The sequence below is a fragment of the Cornus florida genome, unplaced genomic scaffold, assembly GCF_030987335.1.
Source record: "Cornus florida cultivar Cherokee Brave unplaced genomic scaffold, ASM3098733v1 CherokeeBrave_3.0.0_Hap2_Chr05, whole genome shotgun sequence".
Classification (NCBI taxonomy): Eukaryota; Viridiplantae; Streptophyta; class Magnoliopsida; order Cornales; family Cornaceae; genus Cornus; species Cornus florida.
The window spans coordinates 59,037,712-59,049,985 of NW_026775575.1; positions in this window are offsets into that span (position 1 = coordinate 59,037,712).

Genomic DNA, 12,274 nt, shown 5'->3' on the forward strand with positions numbered 1-12,274 from the left:
AGGTGAAACCACAAGATTAGTGGGTGCCAAAATTTTATTAAAACTCTAGTACTAGTTATTGTTTATGGTGATTTTGTATAGGATAATGAAAGTAGTCCGATCAAATTTTTAAAAACTTCCCATTTATATATAGTACTAATTTATTGTTATCTTATGTTATTAAAGGTGGTGTTGTCCCTTGAAAGTACAATGAACCTTTATAGTCTTAATTCTAAAAATTCAAATATTGTCTAAAAAATCAAATCTTGTGAAAAACATTGACTGTTATTATATACTCCGTATAACATACAGTACAATATTTATGTATACTAGGAAAAGGCATGAACTATGTACGTGATTATATATCATATAATATGTCACTAAATTGTAAATTATTGACATGTTGAATTTTATCAATATTATATATATTATTTAAAATTGGATGTAATTTTTCTACAAAATATTATTGTCATATAAACAAATATAATCAATAATAAAAAATACAAACAATAGAAGAAGGGTGATAAATTAGTGATAGTACCTCATTTCCCTGTCTTCAAAACAAGGCTAATTAACCAAATTAAAATTCAAAAATTCAAGGGAATAAAAAACATATGCAATCACTTATGAATTTAAGTCAATATAAGAAAATTATAGTACAACAAAGAGAAATTATTCTTTCTATGTGTGAAAACAAAATGTATATAATTGATAAAAACAACCTAACTAAAAATTGCTACAAGGAAGAGATGAATATCAAATAAAAAATAAAAAGAAAACTTGTTAAAAAGTAGTAATACTCACACCAACACTTGTAGTGAATTGCATAACCTTTTAATTGGCTATTTATACCAAATACAACTAAGTGAGGGCTCCACTTCCTTATTTGTTGTATAATTGGCTAATTAAAAGAGTAGGTTTAGTAATTCACTGCAACTATTCGGTGTAATAATCATTTCCCCTTGTTGAAATATATTTAGCTCTATTTATAGTGTTATAATATATATAATTCGAATATGATTTCTTTAGCTTCAATCTCTTCACTGCTAACACCTTTTTTTGCTAGATTTTCAAACCTTATCTTAATGCCAAACTTAGTCATTCATCATTGAGGATACCAGACTCAGTTAGGCAGGGTGTGACCTGTCCCATTGGCCCTTGGATCCATAAGGAGCTTTCAGCCCGACCAAAAGATGACCTAGCAGGCTCAATCTCGAAGAGGAATGAATGGGCCTACGTGAAAGAAGGGGCCCAAAGAATCAGCCCAGAGAGGCTGAAAAAAGAGGAATCTTCTAAATAGTCAACCAGGCTCTATAAATATAGAAAAAAGAGAGGGAGAAGGGGTTGGAAATATTTTGAAGGGTAAGAAATTGTTTTTCCATTCATAGAACGATTCCTTGTAACTTCAATTGGCGCCGTCTGTGGGAACGAAGAAGAGCGATTCGATCAATTATCGTGTGTGTAATGTGAATTGGTGGAATTTCAGGAAGATCGAGGTCTGATCTATGAAGATCGAGGTTTGATTTGTGAAGATTAAGTTTTGATCTGTGAAGATCGAGGTATGATTTGTGAAGATTAAGGTCCGATCTGTGAAGATCGAGATCTGATCTGCGAAGATTGAAGTTTAATCTATGAGGGATCGAAGTCTGGTTTGCGAGGACTCAGTCCTGATTAAAGATCTGATCTGTGTAGATTGTGTAATTAGAGGAGATTTGGATTTAGTTGATAGAGATTGGAGTTTGATCAGATGACAGCCGGATTTGATAGATTCACGGTAGGAAAGTTCAGATCCATGCGATATTCAGCAGTTGATGACTCTACTTTGGTCAGGAACTATGCTCGGAGGTGAAAGTTCTCATCCGTAAGAAAGTGAGCAGCATGTGAAACTTGACGAATTAATGAGCTTGATTGAAACCTTGAGACGAGAAAATGCAGAATTGAGAGCCAGAATGGAACGACGCGACGGTCCGCTGATTCCACGGCCACCGCCACCAACAGGTGAGAAGATGTTGCCATCGCAAGTCATTCGCCAGAAAGAACAAGAAGGATCTGTTCACTCAGTTCCTCATCATGAAGAGTTCAAGCTGGAGATTTTGCCGCCAAATATCCACCGTCATGAGGATCATGAAGGATCCGTTCACCTAGATCAACATCGTGAAAGGATCAGACGAGAGGAGATGGAGATCGATCACAACAAGACCATACCGTCATGGCAGAAGGAGATGACTAAGGACAGATATTCGATTCGACGTACCAGACAATAATGGCCACACAAGAGTAAATAAATTTGAGTAAAAGGCATCTTGAACAGAAGGCACTGCCAAGAGATAATGAGGCTTTACGCTCATCCGCTCGGACTGCTGACTCACCATTCACAGATGAAATCTTAAACGCTCTGAATCCAAGAAAATTTTCTATGCCAGTTTTCACTTTGTTTAACGGAACAAGTGATCCGATTGAGCACATTTATCACATCCAACTAAAGATGGCCTTGAACACAAGAGATGACGCTTTGATGTGTAAGGTCTTCCCTACGAGCCTAACTAGACCTGCTTTCAGTTGGTTCAAACATCTGGCAAGGGGATTGGTGGAAAGCTTTAGAGGCCTTTGTGACAAATTCATAAGCTAGTACTACAGTAATAAGCGGCCGGCTAAAGACATATTATGTTTATTCACCATAAAACAGCAAGAAAGCGAACGCCTTCAGGCCTTTCTTACTCGGTTTAACTTAGAAAAAAAGCATAGCGATTGAATGTCATCCATCTATAGCGGTTCAAGCATTCAAACTCGTTATGAACCGAGGAACCCCGTCCCACACAAATCTGGTAGTGAATACGCCAAAAACCATGGATGAGTTGAACGAGAGGTCGGAAGGTTTTGTGCGCGTGGAGGAAGAAGAGGCGACCAACTTAAGGAAAGTGACAATGGTTGCACTAGGAGAAAAAACTAAAGCAAAGATCAGCCAGAGGCAAGTTGCATCATCCAAACTGACCCCTTGGAGAGCAGAGACAAGACATCGGGAGGAAGAATTGGTCACTCCACTCAAAGTTAGTTTGGCAAGGCTATACCAGGAGAATAAAGATAAGTTCCTCCAGCCCAAGCCGATCAAACAACCGCTTGAGCAAAGGGATCAGTCCAAGCATTATGCATTCCATAGTGACTTCAGGCATTTAACTAATGAATGTAGGAACTTAAGAAGGCAGGTAGAGATGCTGATAGCAAAAGGGGAGTTTGCTAGTTATGTGCAAGGGCCAGCATTAGAGCAAAACTGCTCGATAAAGCAAATGAAGAGAAACCAGAAGCCAAATTACCATAATAGTCAACCTGTCCGCATCATAAATGCAATTCATGGCCGACCCGAAGCAGCCAAGGAGTCAGAAGAATTACTCCAAACGCATCTCGATCAGGTACATATGAAGAAAATGATAGGTAGTGTAAACGCGATACATAAGCAGAATAGTTTAGTTCAGATAAGGTTTGATAAAACAGATCTCTTGTGAATTCAGACTCCCTATGAGGATCTGCTGGCCATTAGCCTACCGGTCGCAAAATGCCTGGTTCGAAGAGTCCTTGTTGATCCAGGGAGCGGTGTAAACGTTATGACAAAAGTGGCGTTCGAACGGCTTGGGATAGACTAAAAAAATCTCAAACCCATAGGAAATTTACTGTTAGGATTTGACGGAAAGCGGGTGGAGCCTATCAGTGTGGTCGAGTTGCTAGTACTTGTTGTAGAAAGGGAATTGATAGAAAGCTTTGTTGTCGTGGTAATCCATCAATCCTATAACCTCTTGATGGGAAGATGGTGGATTCACCGGATCTAAGGAGTCCCCTCGACTTTGCATCAAGTAATGAGATGTATGAGTCTGGATGGGAACGGGGTGATTGATATACATAGTGACCAAGTGGCAACGAATGAGTGTTATTCTGTAACTCTTAAGGCCGGCGAGAAAGGTAAGGTGCTCGCCTGACCTGCAGGCCCGAGATAGCAATTACAAGGGCCTCTACCCAAAGAGGTTGGGGAGAAGGAAGAGCTTTTGATCCTTACTGAAGAACCCCTTGTGGATATACAAATTGATCCTTTAAGACCGGACAGAACCACAAGAGTATGATCAAAGCTCACAACGGATGAGAGGCAATTGTTGGTCAAGTTTCTATCTGAGAATGTGGGCGTGTTCGCTTAGAGTCACTTGGACATGCTAAGAATTAACCCTTCCATATCCTGTCATTCTCTCAACGTAGATCCGAACGTCAAGCCTCTAAGGCAGAAACAAAGCAGATTTGCTCCTGAGCGCAATCAAATAATAGCCGATGAAGTTGATAAATTATTGGAGGTAGGATTCATCAGGGAGGTCCAATACCCAACTTGGCTTTCGAACATGGTGGTCGTCCAGAAGAAGAATGGGAAGTGGAGAGTCTGTATTGATTTCACTAACCTGAATAAAGCTTGTCCAAAGAACAGTTTTCCTTTGCCGAAGATTGATCAAATGGTGGATGCGACCACTGGGTATGAACGGTTAACTTTTCTAGATGCTTATTCAGGTTACAACTAGATCCCCATGGATCCGAACGATGAATAAAAAAATCATTCGTAACCGAACGAGGGATCTATTGTCCCAAGGTCATGTTGTTCGGATTGAAGAACGCTAGAGCCACTTACCAAATGTTAGTAATCAAGATTTTGAAAAGCCAAATGAGAAAAACTATAAAAGCTTATATTGATGATATGGTAGTAAAAAGTAGAAAGAAAGATCAACATCTGCTACATTTACGAGACGTGTTTGAGGTGTTACGAAAGTACGACATGAAACTCAACCCGACCAAATGGTCATTCGGGGTGGTTCCGAACAGTTCTTGGGACACATAGTCAACAGTAGAGGGATTAAGGTTAGCCCTGCTCAAGCTGAGGCCTTGATAAAGAATGCAGAACCAAAAATCGTTAAAGTAGTTCAAGCACTCAACGGACCGATAGCGGCACTAAGTCGATTTATTTCTAAATTGTCAGATCGTTGCAAACCATTATTTGACACAATAAGAGGCCATGGAAGGCAAGCTTGGGGGATGAACAATGGTAGGCACTGGCTAGGCTGAAAGAGTATATGCAGAACCCGCCAATCTTGTCTGCCCCAAAACCAGGTGAAAAGCTTTGTATGTATCTTAGGGTATCGAGCATGGGGACAAGTGTTGTTCTGGTACGAAATGAAGAAGGTAAACAATTTCCGGTGTTCTACGTTAATAAAACAATGGCAGATTCGGAGAGAAGGTACTCAAAAGTTGAGTGAGTAATCCTATCATTGGTGAACGTAAAGAAGAAGCTTAGGCACTATTTCGAGTCCTATTTTATCGTTGTTCTTACCACTTTTCCTATAAGGATCATCCTGCATAAGCCAGATCTATCAAGAAGAATGACAAAATGGCCATTAAATTAAGCTCATTTGATATAACGTATAAACCCTGAATAGCCATAAAAGGCCAAGCAGTAGCTGATTTCCTACTTGAATACGATATAGAAGATGTGAAAGAAGACCTCGGGGATCAATTGTGGAAACTCTTTGTTGATGGGTTTTCTAACCAAATGGGGGCAAGTATGGGAATCAAACTGCAGACCCTAGAGGGTACAACATTGTGTCAAACGATCAGACTTGAGTTCAAGGCAACCAATAATGAGGTGGAGTATGAGGCATTGTTAGCAAGGTTGAGACTAGCTAAAGAACTGAAGGTCAAGAGTTTGATTGCTTTCAGCGATTCACAACTGGTTGTTAGGCAGGTGATTGGGGAGTAGAGTACCAAAGGTAAAACAATGGAGGCACATTGTTTTGCTGTTATGCAGGAAGTGAAAGTTTTGATCAGATTAAGTTCACACAGTTGCCAAGAGAAGACAATGAGGATGCCGATCAGCTAGCTTGCAGTGCATCAAGCTCTGGAGAATCGCTGGCAAGAGTGATTCCTATTGATGTGCTACATCAGCCCTCTATCTTTGAAGAACCGCTCAGTTCGGGCCATTTACAAGTAAATGTCATACTTTATGAACCAAGTTGGATTGATCCAATAATGACTTTCATAAGGGATAATGTGTTGCCCGAAAAAAAAGATGAGGCAAGGAAAATCAGATCAAATGCTACAAAGTATGCCATAATCCTTAACCAGCTATATAAAAAATCTTTCTCAGGTCCCTACTTGAAGTGTGTCATCCCCACGGAGGCAAGACAGATTCTACGGGCTATTCTTGAGGGACTATGTAGCAACCATTTGGGAGGAAGATCCCTGGCGCACAAGGCAATGATAAAAGGATATTTTTGGCCAAATATGTCACGAGATGCAGAAGAGTTATCCAGGAGATATGATAAATGTCAAAGGTACGGACCACTGATCCACCAACCACCTGAAGATTTACACGTAATGGCCAAACCATGGCCATTCGCGTAATGGAGGATGGATGTGGTTGGCCCTCTGCCAAAGGCAAGATCATAGAATAAATACGTTTTGCTTGTGACGGATTATTTCACCAAATGGGTGGAAGCTGAATGACAAGCCCCTTTCCAAGTGTTTAGAAAGTGAACTTTTTAATGCGAGAGGTTGCTTCGCAAGGTCAAAATAAGATTGTGGTTTCGGAAGCCTTTCTAGTTAAATTTACATTTATAAAACCACTACTACAACTAACGAAGTATAGCGAGTAGGGATTGTCCACAGAGATTATACGTGTTGGAATTTAACTTCAACTCTAATGTATCAATTGATTGCAAAAGATAGAGATTGGTTGATTAAACTAAGATGCAAGGAAATTAAAATGTAATTAAACTAAACTAGTAAGAGATAGGGATTTAAGAGATATGAAGAGAGGTCTTAGGGTGTTGGAATCACCACTAAGCTCATGTAATTAACCACTTACTTTCCATTAATGGGGAATACATTGTTGTGAACAAAATGCGACTACTAATTGCAATATTAAGCATAGACCATCAAATTCATGTATGAATTATCTACCTAACCAATAAATAAACTAAGTGTAGAACAATCCATCAAATCTAAGCATGGCCCATCAAACTAGTCACAATTGTAGCACACATCAATCTAGAGAATCATGGAATTTGCAATAATAAGCCGTGGAATATCAAATCAAGTATAGATTGTCTACCTACCGACAAACATGAATTAAATTGTAGAATAACCCATCAAGTATAAGAATAATCCATCAAATTAATCTACAAACCTATTAAATGAAAACCCATGCTTAGCCATCACTAAATCCTTAATTAATCACACATAGACATGCAACTAACATAGATAATCTAGTGTAGAGATCAATTCCCCAAATAATCACATATAATACAACATATAATCAAATAAAGAATCAATAGGAAGAATTAATCCATATGAATTATGTAAGAAATAATTCCTAATTTAATCACACATAGACATGTAAATAAATTAGAGAATTAATAGGAAGAATTAAACAATAGAAATCATAGAAATATACCAAGATTCATTAACAAGGCTAGAACACTAATCACAATAATATATATAAATCCCCAAAAATAAAAATACAAGGGTTTAGATTACACAAGACTTAGGGCTCATCCAAGCCCTAAGTGTAAATCTAGCCAATCATGGAGGAAGTGGATGTGGTCATGAAACCCTCAAGGGCAAGCTCCAAACATGGCTCCATCTTCTTCTTCTTCTTCTTTAAAGCTCTAGAGAGAGAGAGTATGTGGATCTAGAGATGTGTTCTTGAGATGAGCCTCCATTTCCCTCTTTTCTTCTAACCCTAATCTCTAACTTTTCTAGAGAGAAAAATAAATTTACAATGTAAAAATAAAATGATAAAAAGCTCTCTTACAAAATGGGTCACTTCCCTTTAGAAGGTCCTTTTCTTAGTCACTAAGTCAGAAATATAACCCAAAAATATCTAATCTCGCAATTATGTGGTAGGTAGAAATCGGTGCGCTCGGGAATTAGACAGCTCATTGCCAGCACATTTTCGATCGATCAAACTTTTCTTCAATCGATCAGAGTTTGTTCGATCGATCTAACTTTTAACCGATCTGGGTTCGATCGATCTAACTCTGATCGATCTCACTTTTCTGCGTTCTATCTCACTTGGCAGTTTTTCAGCATCAGCCTCCTTTTGCTCCAAATTCTCACAAAGACTTAGTTTAACTCCAAAAAGGCCTTAAGAAACCATTTTTAGCTCCTTTTAACTTTATTGACCTAAAAAGGGAAATAACTCGAAATTAGTCTAAAATGGGAAAATAAGATAGATAAAGGTCCTAGAATACTCGAGCTTAAAGATTTTAATAGCGCAATTTTTAGCGCTTATCACCGAACCATACCCTAGTGTGACTCAAACTCAAGTAAGACACTTTATCTGGAACAACATCATTTGTCACTTTGGTATGCCGAGATCGATCGTTATGGACAATGGTACCAATCTGGATAGTAATAAAGTAAAAAGCCTATTGGAGGAACATGAGATCAATCAAAAGTTGGTAGCAGTTAGCCATCCGTAAGCTAATGGACAAGCTGAAATCACCAACAGGATACTTTTTGCTTGTATTAAGAAGAAACTTGAAGACAAGGAGGGTAAATGGCTAGACGAATTGCCGAACATGTTGTGGGCCTATCAAACAACCCCTAGACGACTGACAAGTGAGAGCCCATTTGCTATGGCGTATGGCACTGAAGCAGTAATACTGGTCGAACATATAGTTCCAACTGTTCAGAGTCTGGCATAGGATCAAGAATGGAATAACATAATGTTAGAATTCAACCTTGATTTATTGGAAGAAAAAAGAGATGTAGCGGCAGTAAGGCTCGCTTCTTATCAGCAAACGCTTATGAACTGTCATAATAAAAAGGTGAAACATAGAAGCTTTGCACCTGGTGACTTAGTTTTGAAAAGAAAGGTGGGCATCATTAAGAAGATGATGCCACCTAGGGAAGGGCCGTACAGAATAGTTGAACCCATAGGAAATGGGGCATACATTCTGGAAACGATAGCTGGTAGATTGGTTAACAAACCATGGAATGCAACGTCCCTAAAAAGGTACTACCAGTAGAATAAGATAGTAAGATTAAATTCCAAATTCAGTTTCTTTGTTCATATAGAATTATGCTCATGTAAATACCAATACGCCGGACAATTGAGATCTATAAAAATTCTTTTTGATTGAGAGATTAATGAGCAAGAACCTTAGCCATTGGTGCGGTCGGTCGTGTGTACACCCAAATTGCAATGAAAGTGTGGCCAAGTTTAAATTTATAAGGTGCCACTATTAATTTTAACTACTAATATAGCTAGGGTGAGTAGGGATCGTCCCAAGGGATTGGGAGCATGCTTAAAATAGAAACAAGATCGGATTAGTAGGTCGAGTGATCAAAATGTGTTTTGATTGGTTAATTAAGCTACAATGTAAATAAATTTAATACAAAGCAATTGAAGTAAATAAAGGGTAGAGAACAAGAGAGAGAGGTCTTGGGATTTAGAGGTCACCACTAAACATTACCATTCTAGATACTCAATGTGTAATGAATGAGGGGAAATATGTCTTGCAATACAAAGATGTGTGATTGATTGAATCAACAAGCATGGATTAACTAATTAAGTATACATTGTCTAGACAACCTAGTGAATAACACAATATATCAAACTAAGCCATTATTCCTTCCTTTAAGCTCATAATCAATACATTAACAAGTTAGAGAATTATACTACTTACATTCATAAGTATGTGTGATACCCCCGGATTTCCGAATGCGGGTTGGCCAGGCCCACGCGCGATTACCCGAGGATATCAAACCAATTAGTAATACACGAACACATAATACAAGTAAGATAAACATGAATAAATAAAATTGCTGAAAAGAAACTAAAATGATAATTTAGAAACTGAAACCTAAGAATAACTTTCCATTAATAAATAAACTCTTCTGATATAACTGGTCCTCCATGAATACAACTCGGGAATCCATCTAGTGGACCTCTATTCAAAACCCAACTGAAGTTAAACTAAACTAAACAAGGAAATCCAAAACTAAATATAAATAGCAGTCCTACGCAGTTGGAAGAGTGAGTGACCGTCTTTGCTAAGCACGAATAAGCTCTAAAACTGGAACCGTCCAATACCTGAAAAAAATAATAGTGGGTCAGGCCTATGAACAAGTTCTATTCTAACTATAATCTAAACAGAGACTCGATACGCAGATACATCCTAAATATCTCTACCATATCTATATAGTCCGTAAATATATATATATCCATACTACATGACTCTCACTGGACTACAATGGGGGTCTCAACCTGAATAGAAGGCAACATGCAAAAATGCACCCATAGGTGGGCATGAGTACCTATACCTAACAAGGTATACCTTAACCATCATAACCAGTGACACATCCCAACGCATATATGCTCCCTAACCAACGATCCTGAGACTCAAACTCATATCGCGGTATCATAAATATATATATAACTTCCATCCAAATACAATGTTGTGTCGGTCAATTGTTCATCGTCTAGACACGACATATAATTAGGATTTAAATGTTTTAATTAAACCTATTTCCTTCCTAATATAGAAATATAAACAAACATCCAACATGTCATTCAATTGTTTTAGTTGACAGGACATGCAACCATGTAGGATTTAACTTTTTAGTTAATCCATTCCGTATGTATGAATAGGTAGAAATTAGCATTTTGATCTAATCCGTTCCCAATATACTACCGTCCCATACCGGTGTATATAATGCATATGATCCATAAATGATGCAACAGCTCAAACAGTACATCAAATAAAATCCACATAATCCATATAGTTGATAAAACAGAATTTAAATAATTAATCAACTACAATCCAAAATAACATCCCTGTAATTACTAGAACATTATTTAATAGTTTAGCAATTAGAATCCAAAGCATTTAATCCATGTAATTGTAGAACAGAGTTTAATAGTTCAACAATTAAAAATCCAGAATACATTCATGTAATTGATAAAATATAATTTAATATTTTGTCAAATTAAAATCCAGACCAACATCCATGTAATTAACGGAATATAATTTATTAATTCTTTAATTAAAATCCAAGATACACATAACAAAATCTAACATGTATATGACTCTATTATGCATTCCATATAGATTTAAAATTAGTTTCTAGTCATTTAAGTTGCTGAAATACGGTTAAGCAACTAAATATTTATTATCCGTTAACTGCATGCAAAATTGTTAAACTTTCCTACTACTCAAGACATTAGCATATTGATAAAGATTATGCATAAAGGGATCCTAATATCTCATAAGAACCATTTAGAATCCAATTTAATCAACCCATAATAGTTCTGAAATAAATAAAAAAAAAAAAACAAAACCGTAGGAAAACTAACAGAGCAAGCTCTCAACTAAAAGAGCATGCTCTCAAAACTAACAGAGCAAGCTCTCAACTAAAAGAGCATGCTCTCAAAACTAATAGAGCTAGCTCTCAACTAAAAACCATAAAAAAATCATTCCTGTAGCAAATTTGGCAAAAGAGCTTGCTCTCACAAATGAGAGAGCAAGCTCTCACCCTTGAGAGCCAGCTCCCCTACCTTGGGAGCCAGCTCTGTGAGCTAGAGAGCCGGCTCACTAGTTCCATGGAGCCGGCTCTCTCTCTCACAGAGAGTCGTGGAAATTCCTTTGCAGCCGGCTCCATTCCTTTGAGAGCCAGCTCTGTCCCTGCATTCTATCATCGTTCTCACCTCCGACATGGATATAAACACTCTGTAATGTCTTATTTAAATTCCCAGAAATCCGTCTACGTCCCAAGGTTACCCAGAAAATATTTAAAACATAGTATGTATCATTAATAGAAATTTAAAACAGAATTTAACCAAGTTATTTAGATAATTAAATTTAATCATTCAGCATGTATTTTATAGTTTAAAAATAGATTTAACATGCATACTTAATCCATTTAACTTCCGTTTAGTTCTTGGAGATTACCTAGGCATGCACAGAACACAGGTCAAGGAGAGAGAGCAAGAAATAGAACTTGCCTGTTTGGTTTTTAATCAAAACCTCGTTGCCTTCTTCCTAAGCTTTCCGACGATATCCGTTCACTGTCAACCTCCTACTAGTCAACCTTCCCTCCTCCTAAGTCCGTCCTTCAAGCCACAGTAGAAACCCTAACTGCTATCTCTCCAATCCCCTCTCTGTTTCTCTCTCTATAAAACTGTACGTGTATAGGGTTTTTCCAGCCCTTTTTGAAGACGTATAATAGTATATTTATAGCCACCAATAAAAACCTAGGTCCAATTCTA